Genomic DNA, 8,442 nt, shown 5'->3' with positions numbered 1-8,442 from the left:
GTCCAATGTGGGGCTCCAACCCGCAACCCTGGGACCATGACCTGAGCTGAAATCAAGAGTCAGACACTCAACTGGTTGACCACCCAGGTGCCCTGAGGTAGAATGTTTTACCAAGAGCTGTACATATTTCTCTGCAGAATGATGAGTGGATTACGGCTCCCGTGACACCAACCCCCGGCCAGGGGAGCAAATGTCCCTGACACCTCCCAGGGACTTTTGTGTCACTTCCGTTGCTTATTTTTGTTTATTTATTTTTTTGTGGTAAAAACTGTTGACGTGAGATCCACCCTGTGAAGAAATGCACAATACCATGTTGTTAGCATAGGCACTTTGTTGGGCAACAGATCTCTGGAACTTATTCACAAACATAATTGATCTGTTTTTAAGAAATTTCTACCTGGTTTAAATTTAAGGAAGATTCTAGGATTTTATGCATTATCAAACATTATTTTTTCTGATTATTAAAAAATAACATGTTTGACACAATGGAACGTACCCTTGTGGTCGACCATCGTGATGACAACAGTGAACCTGATGGCCTTGCTGCCCTGAGCCGGAACGTAACCACCCCCGGGTGGTTCCGCCTCGTCCCTCTTACTAGGGACCCCTCCCTGAGCCTGGTGCCATGCTCTCATCGCTCTAAAATGTCTCATCCCCTGCGCGTGTACGTCTGAATGTCGTGCAGCCGCTGAAAGCTGGCATCACACTACATGGTCCCGTCCAGCGATCAGTGAGACAAAGCGAAGGTCTCGGAAAGAGCCCAGATGGGTGGAAATTTCGTCCATGACAAACTTCAACACGGCAGTGAGAGAATGGTTTGCCTAATAGATGCCCTGCGGCGGTGGTGAGCGTGAGCATACAGCCAACGTCCTAGGAGAGCCCATGAGGGGGTCTGCACACCCAGGGATGGGGGGGGGTTTGGTGCAGACAGCAAGCCAGGGGCTGGAAAACAGAGTTGTTAGGTGACAAAATATCTCCCAGTAAAAAGGAGCCATAACTGAAGTCAACTGATAGATATATTTGCAAGTTGTGAGAGGAAGGTTGGTATCCACCATCTATGAAGAGATTTAACAAACTGGCTAAAGACAAACCACCCGACAGGAACGAAGGATGCAGGACGGAACGGCGATTGATGGCAAAGGCGGATCCAGACGATACTGCTAAGACTCAGGACGCACTAATGAAAGCAACGTGAGATGTCAGCCCACATATATCAGTTAGAACCCCTGCCAGCGGCCCTCACAGACCCCAGAGGGCCTCGGTGGCGAGTGCGAAAGGGTGCGGCAGACTGGCGAGCGGAGGACGCGTCTCTCTTCGGGGTGCGTCTGCCTCGATGACGCGGAAGGCAGGCTTGCCGGTTGAAGGGTGTGGTTTCTGGGGCTACGTGCCCACTGCAGAAATGCCCGATGACTCGGGAACACCAAGACGCCGCAAGATTCCACAGTGTGGTTCTGTCTTCTAGACAATGATGCACCCTATACATGCCATTGCCTACACACACGTGTGCATGTGCACGTATGCGTGGAATTGTTTGTGACTCACGGGAACAAGCAAAAGCCTGGCAGATACAGGCCAGGCTGTGCTGACGGTCTGGGGTGCAGGTGAGGTTCGGGGAGAGGCACCGGAAGTCAAACACAGGCTTTCTGAGAAAGGACTGTGGCCATGATAAAGCCTCCACATGTGATACTATCCCGTTTCCATAAACGTGTGTGTGTGTGTGTGTGTGTGTGTGTACAGATGCATAAGTGATGGTCGTCAGTGTAGTAATTGTACTTGCCATAGGATTATAGGCTTCTGGTGATTTTCCTTCTTTTTTGTGCCTTAAAACTCCGTTAGAATTTTTACATAAAAAATTGTTTGAGATTATTTACCCAGGAAAAGAGCAATATGGCCATTTTACTGTCAGGAAAAACAGACACACACAGGTGATGTTTGTAAGGTGCTGGCTCGCGCCCGCAGTGGGAAGGCAGTGACCTGTGTGTGACCATGGGCCCAGCCGTGTGGACAGTCACGGAAGGTGCTGTCCGCGGCGGGGCTCACCGTCAGCAGGGGCGAGACCACGTCTCAGGAGGCTTATCCTGTCACTCCAGAACAACATGTGACAAGCCCAGGACCGTGTTCCTACGTGTGACGCCTCTGATCTGATGGCATGTTACCCTCCTGGTTTAGGACAGGCAGGGGACCCTGAGGCTTTCCCGCCCTCCTGGGCCTTGAGAAAACCTGCTCTTTTTTTTTTTTTAACGTTTTTATTTATTTTTGAGACAGAGAGAGACAGAGCATGAATGGGGGAGGGTCAGAGAGAGAAGGAGACACAGAATCTGAAACAGGCTCCAGGCTCTGAGCAGTCAGTAAGGAGCCCGACACGGGGCTCGAACTCATATACCTCGAGATCGTGACCTGAGCCGAAGTCGGACGCTCAACCGACTGAGCCACCCAGGCGCCCCGAGAAAACCTGCTCTTAATGGGAGAGTGTTTCCCTTGGTGTGACCGCGGGCCGGCAGACTTTCAGATGACTGCTGCACTTTACCAGGAACTCTTACATCACAAAACAGGGGAGAGGCTGCTACATTTTATCGGGACTTTCTGGGTGTTGTCAATTTTCAAAATCCCGTTTTCTATATATTATTAACTTATTAATTACCAGTGGGCTCAGTGGAACAAGGAAATGCATCCATCTTCTGGAGGCCACACTGCGGGATACTCCTTTGTAGGTCTGAGGCACATCGCTGCCACCATCAAGGGCACGCAGCCTCTGGTCCTGATCGATGTTCCAGGCACACGTGGCAAAGGGTCTCCTGGCTGAGCAGCGGGCTTCTGCCTTGCTGGCAAGCGGGTGGTGTGTGTCTGCTTGTGCATGAGTGAACTGGCTCAGAGAGGACAGAGGGCACGTCTAAAGATGCACAGCTCAGGCGGGTAGGAGCAGGGACCAGGCTGCAACTCTTCTGAGCAAATAAATATCTAAGCAGGAATAGACTGCTTTTCGGTGAAATTAACCAAAAAGCTTTGGTCTGAGCTCATGTGCACCTGTGGCTGCACCTGTGGCTGCGGATGGTATAGACAACGTGTATTTTGGACCCAGAGCTCTCCCTTCCTTCCTGGCCCCTCCATTCTTTCCTTCTGTGGTCAGATGTTAACAGCAACTAACTCTTGTTTCCCCTCTGCCCGCTGCAGACAGCCCTGTCTCGTGAACACAGCCTCGCAGCCACGGCTCCAGCCACGTGGCAGCGCTGTGAGACGTGGTCATGAGCTTTCCGCAGCCTGGCGCTGGGCGCGTAGGCCGACAAAGTCGCGCCCGTCCTGAAATCCCCGCACTGCCGCATTCTCCTCCCGCCGCGCATGTGAGCATTTATGCCGAGTTTGGAGCGCGGCCACGGTCTGTTCCCCAGGAGTCAGCAAGGTCAGCCCCTGTGAAGTCAAGATAAAGCCGCGTGCCCCCTACAAAGCGGGGACCGCAGATAAAAAGCAAAAGCTGAAAGATAATGGGTTTGCCTGACATTGTTGGGCCTGTGAGTCATAACAAGACTTTACAAGATGCAGGAAGGCCAGGAATTGGCAACTTCCCCCTTGTCCATTATCCCTTTCAGAAGCTCAGGGTGTAGCCTTCTTGAAATTATAATAGGGACCAGTGCTTAACTCATGACAGCCACCTCCTCTCGACTACTTTTCAGAATGAACAGGCAAGAAAAATTTTCAAAAAACACGAAACGAAAAGGCATAAAACCTTGGAGTTAAAGCCCATCTCCCTCGACAGATGGCAGTGAATGACATGAACGGTGTCCGCTCCCCCTGAGATGGCTCGCGCTTTGCGGGCTGGTCACATGGGGTCATCGCCACCCTGCCCCACGTAACACACGCTGCTTGTCTCAACAAGCCGGGTCGTGTCCTTGAGGCTCCAGAAAGCTGTGGTCAAGATCAGTCTTTGAAACAAGATAAAAAGGGAAAGATCGACTGCCGATACTGAGCAAGAGGGGATGGAGGGGGGCTGTAGGTGTGCGCATCTGTGTGAGTGAGCGTGTGTGCACACATGTGTGCACGTATGTGTACACATGTGCGTGTGCGCACACACACATGTACGCAAGTGTGTGCATGCACAGTATGTGTGTGCATGTGTGCACCCATGCTCATGCGTGTGAGTGTGCACGTGCACATGCGTGTGCATGTGTGTAAACGAGTGCATATGTGTGCAGGTGCGCACGTGCATATGTGTGTGCATGTGTGTGTACACGTGTGCGTGTGTGCGCATGTGTGTTTGCGTGTGTGCATATGTATGCGTGTGCGTGTGTGCATGTGAGCGCATGTGAACGTGTGTGCACGTGTGCATGTATGTGTGCGCACACATGCACGCACATGCACGTATGGGTACACATGGACATGTACGCATGTGTGTGCTCGTGTGCATGCATGTGCACACACGTGCGTACATGTGCGCGTGCATGTGCACACATGTTCATGTGTGCGCGCACGTGTATGTGCACACGTGTGTTCAGTGTGCATGTGTGTGCACATGTGTATGTGTGTGCGTGCATGTGTGCGGGTGTGTATGCGCGCATGTGTGCTTGTGTGTGCACTGTGTATGTATGCATGCGTATGTGCATGTACACATGTGCGTACTTGTGCACGTGTGCGCATGTGTGAGTGCACGTGTGTGCATGCGTGTGCACTCCTGAGATGTGGATGACATGCAAACCTCTCCTTCCTGAGCCAGCAGGTGATCCCGGCGTGTGGACCAGGGCAGGACCGACAGGTGTCAGTGGCTGGCAGGCCTGAGCGCACCCTGCCACGCGCTCCCACAGGTAAAATCCTGAGGCCACATTGCCATGTGGGGCTCAGACTCAGGTTGATACGAGGCGCTGCGGAGCTGCGAGCCTGAACACATTTTTGCAGAATAGGCGTCCGGTGCCCGGTGATAACTGCTCGCAATCTGCCGTGTGTGAGGTGGTTCCACACACGTCTCCTGCATCCCCTCCAGCGTGCGAGGCAGGAGGGCAGGAGGCCCGGCTGTTTGGCAGGAGGGCAGGACTGTCACAGTGCAAATGCCGTGGGCTTCTGCGGGAAACCCACTGCGGTGTGCCCTCTGTGTGACTAAACCCGCTGGTCCCGTGGGGCGGCGTCTACTTGGCCAGGCTGTTGGGAGGGTTCTGGAAGATTCTGTGGTCAGAGTCTGACCCTTGATGATCGCTAGCTCCTGTCACCCTGCCAGCAGGTGTCAGAGTGATGGCCCAGACACTCATGCCTGTGTTTCCTGGACATTCCACCGGAACAAGCGCTGAGAAAGGAGCCGTGGGCTCAGTGGACATAGACATGTCCTTTACAGGTGGCCCAGAGGGAGGGACAGGGAGGCAGACGCAGTTACAGCTGTGAGTCATGGTGATGACGCACTGTACCAGGAGCCGTCGGAGGCAGAAGGGGGTCTAGCAACACGTCGGCGTCTCAGAGATCACACTCACTCTGAGACCTGGAGAGAAGGTGGCCTCGACAGCTGGAGAAACGTCGAGGGCTGGAGAAGGTTCTGGATGCCAGCGGTGTGTGGGTGAAGCCTGGAGAGCGAGAGGTCAGTGCAGGTGTGTGTGCGTGTGCATGTGTGTGCAGACGTGTGTGCACACGTAGGCATGTGTGCACGTGTAGGTGGATACGCAGGTGCAAGTGTGTGCACGTGTGTGTGCGTGAGCGTAGGCATGTGTGCACGTGCAAGTGTATGTTGTCTGCGCGTGTGTGTGTGCAGGTGCACGTGTGTGCAGGCGTATGTGCACGTGAAGGTGTGTGTGCGTGTGTGTGCCTGCACAGCCAAGTGCACGTGTGTGCATGTATGTGCACATGTGCACGCGTGCGTGTGGGGTGCTGTGATCTGTAAGTAGCGTCCTCCGTGGCTGGAGCACCCCTCCACCTCGGGAAAAAACCTCCAAGGGACACAGGCTATTTGCGTTTCTTCTGTGTAACGCTTGGCGCTTCACAGGTGTAGAATGCGTATTTCCGGTGTACGATGTACGGACGTGTTCAGGGATTGTGTATCTAGGTGTAATCTGGAGTCCCGAGCGGTATGTTGCTAAAAGCACTAGATGTTTTCCTCGACACCTGTTGGCCAACTGGCTCTGCCTTTGGAAGGGCACAAAGGGCGCAGAGGTCCGTGGACACAGAACCGTGGCTGCAGTTTCTCCACACGACCCCACGTGGCTGCTTCCTCGGCCGTCACAGCCTGCCGGGGTGGGGGTGTGTCTGTGGGCGTGCACCCCCTTTCTCTCCTCCTGCTAAACTCTAGGCTTGCCGTCTCGAGACCTCCGTTCTCACCCTCTTCCTCCTGTAGCAACGGCTTCTGGAAGGCAGGCAAGCCCAGTGTTGGCTGTTTTGAACTGAATTGCATCATTTCAGGGTTAGGAAGAGAATGAACTTGGGATTTTTTCAATGTAAGTTTGGCTTTGGGAATTAAACACTGAATACAAGGCCAACATTCTTGTTCTTGCCGTTGGAATTCCCCAGTTATGAAGATCAGATTAAGTGCCAGCAAAATACTTCGAAACATCATTTGTATCTTTACTGGTGCATAAGATGCAGAAAAGGAACCTTTTTGACATAAGGTCAAAGAAGAATGTCACAACATGTGGGCAGACCTGGAAGTGGATCCTTCCGGTAAGAGCTTAGCCCAGCATGGATTGAAGGAAACTTCTTTACTCATTTCCTATCAGTTACTCTGTTTCCAGCTTTTGTTACCAAAACTTTCATCAAAAACCCTCGCTCTGGCCCACGGGAGGCCACCTGTGCGGACGGACACAGAAGACCTCCACCAATCACCCGAGCGTTCCTCATGACCCCTGACGGTGAATGCCACGTGCGAGGGTTTGCCGCCACGTACTCGTGACTTTGAGCCAGCCGGCCTCCGTGCGGTGTTTGGGAGTGTGCACCTGTGCTCAGGTGTGTCCAGCAGTGAACGTTGTGAACCAGACTTGTGGCGAGTGGCGGCTGGCTGGTTGCAGGTTACGTGGTCTTTGCGTCCCAAGCAGGTGCCAGGCAGGACCTTCTCTTCCTCATCCCCAAAGGCCCAGCTCCGTGCCTCACACGCGGGAGGTGTACTCATTAACACAGGGGCTCCTGGTGTGGGAGGACCTGCTCTCATCATGGGAGCACCGTGTGTCACATGCATTTGGGCATTTAATGAACGTGCGTTCAGGGCATGAGTGTGCAAAGAAAGGCACTCTGGGACTGCACTTGCACACGTGCTCTACAGACAGAACACGACGTGGGGCGCGATCTCCGTGGTCGTGCGAGTTTCAAGTAGGGGAACTGTCAGGTGGGAAACCGAAGGGACAAGTTGGCCCCAACGGCCTGCACTTCCTCCGGACCCCGGGAAGAGGCTCCCACCGCAAGGTCGGGGCAGAGCTCTCGGAGGAGAGCATCCGATTTCCTGGATCCTGGGTCCCCCAGCCAGGACTTCCTCCTGCAGGGTCGAATGTACGAAACCGTGAAAGACTCCCTCTCCCGGGAATGCTCCCTTGGAACCAAAGGGAAGGGGGAACACCTGGAAGGCCGGAGGCCCGCTCGTTGCTGACGGATGCCGACGTGCCGTCGGACTGCAAGTCTGCAGACCCGGGCCTGTGAGTCTGGGCAGCTAAGACCAGAGGGGAACTCATCACGGCTTAAAGGCGGGCGTCCGTGCCAACTAGACTGGGTGCCGTGGCCGTTTCTCAGTAGGCACTAGTGTTGACTCATACACTGTGCCCCTGAAATTAACCTGTTAAATGTCAGTTATACCTCAAATGAAAATGAGCCAATAAAAGCACGAATAAATCCAAAAGACGGGACTTTTGTAAATCCCTGTTTCATGGTGACAGATGTGACTGAAGCTGGGCAGATCCCACGTTTACATTTCCTGGCCTTGCTTGGGCCACGGTAAAACAAGGCACACGTTTCCCTGTGAGGCCCAGAATGGGAATCCAGCTGGGACATCCGCGTGAAGTACTTAGCAGGGTCCCTGGCGGCCCTTGAGCACAGGGGCGGGAAGCAACACCACGGGCTTCCCAGCTGGGCACCCAAAAGCCTCCGTGGGAGCTGCCGAAAGGGACTCCGAAGCACAACCCTGCACGGTGGCTGGCAGGGACAGCTGGCACCCGGCCCCGCAGTCGCATGCCAGCACTGCCTGGACACGCCCCAGCATCTCTCAGACGAGCCCTGCAAGGGAGGGGGCGAGGGTCCGGCCCGCGAGGTCAGACACGCGGGTCTGGGGAGGTGATGGAACCCCAGGGCCCCCACGGGCCTCCACACACTGCTGCCGGAAAGTGCTCTCAGCCCAGTGGCCGTGGCAGGGAAGCGGTGGCCGGGCCGGCTGAGTGGGCCCATCGTGGGCAGCCATGGTGGTGGGGGTGCGGCGGGGGGGAGGGAGGGAGAGGCGAAGGAGGGGAGGTTCAGCCCGAGCCCAGGAAGTTTGTTTTACGGCTAGTTTTTACACAGTTG

At 54.5% G+C, this 8,442-nt stretch overlaps 1 long non-coding RNA gene across 1 annotated transcript; it reads left to right on the top strand.

Moving 5' to 3' along the window:
• The first annotated feature begins 4,504 nt into the window (after nucleotides 1-4,504).
• On the top strand, nucleotides 4,505-7,786 carry LOC128777606 (uncharacterized). Its single transcript, XR_008422802.1, has 2 exons — nucleotides 4,505-5,677; nucleotides 5,785-7,786. It is a non-coding gene; the product is annotated as an uncharacterized LOC128777606 (long non-coding RNA).
• Nucleotides 7,787-8,442: the final 656 nt, after the last annotated feature.

The sequence above is a fragment of the Panthera pardus genome, unplaced genomic scaffold, assembly GCF_024362965.1.
Source record: "Panthera pardus isolate Hobbes unplaced genomic scaffold, ASM2436296v1 HiC_scaffold_17, whole genome shotgun sequence".
Taxonomy (NCBI): domain Eukaryota; kingdom Metazoa; phylum Chordata; class Mammalia; order Carnivora; family Felidae; genus Panthera; species Panthera pardus.
The sequence above is the reverse complement of the archived record's forward strand: the minus strand, read 5'-3'. Positions and strand labels throughout refer to the sequence as shown.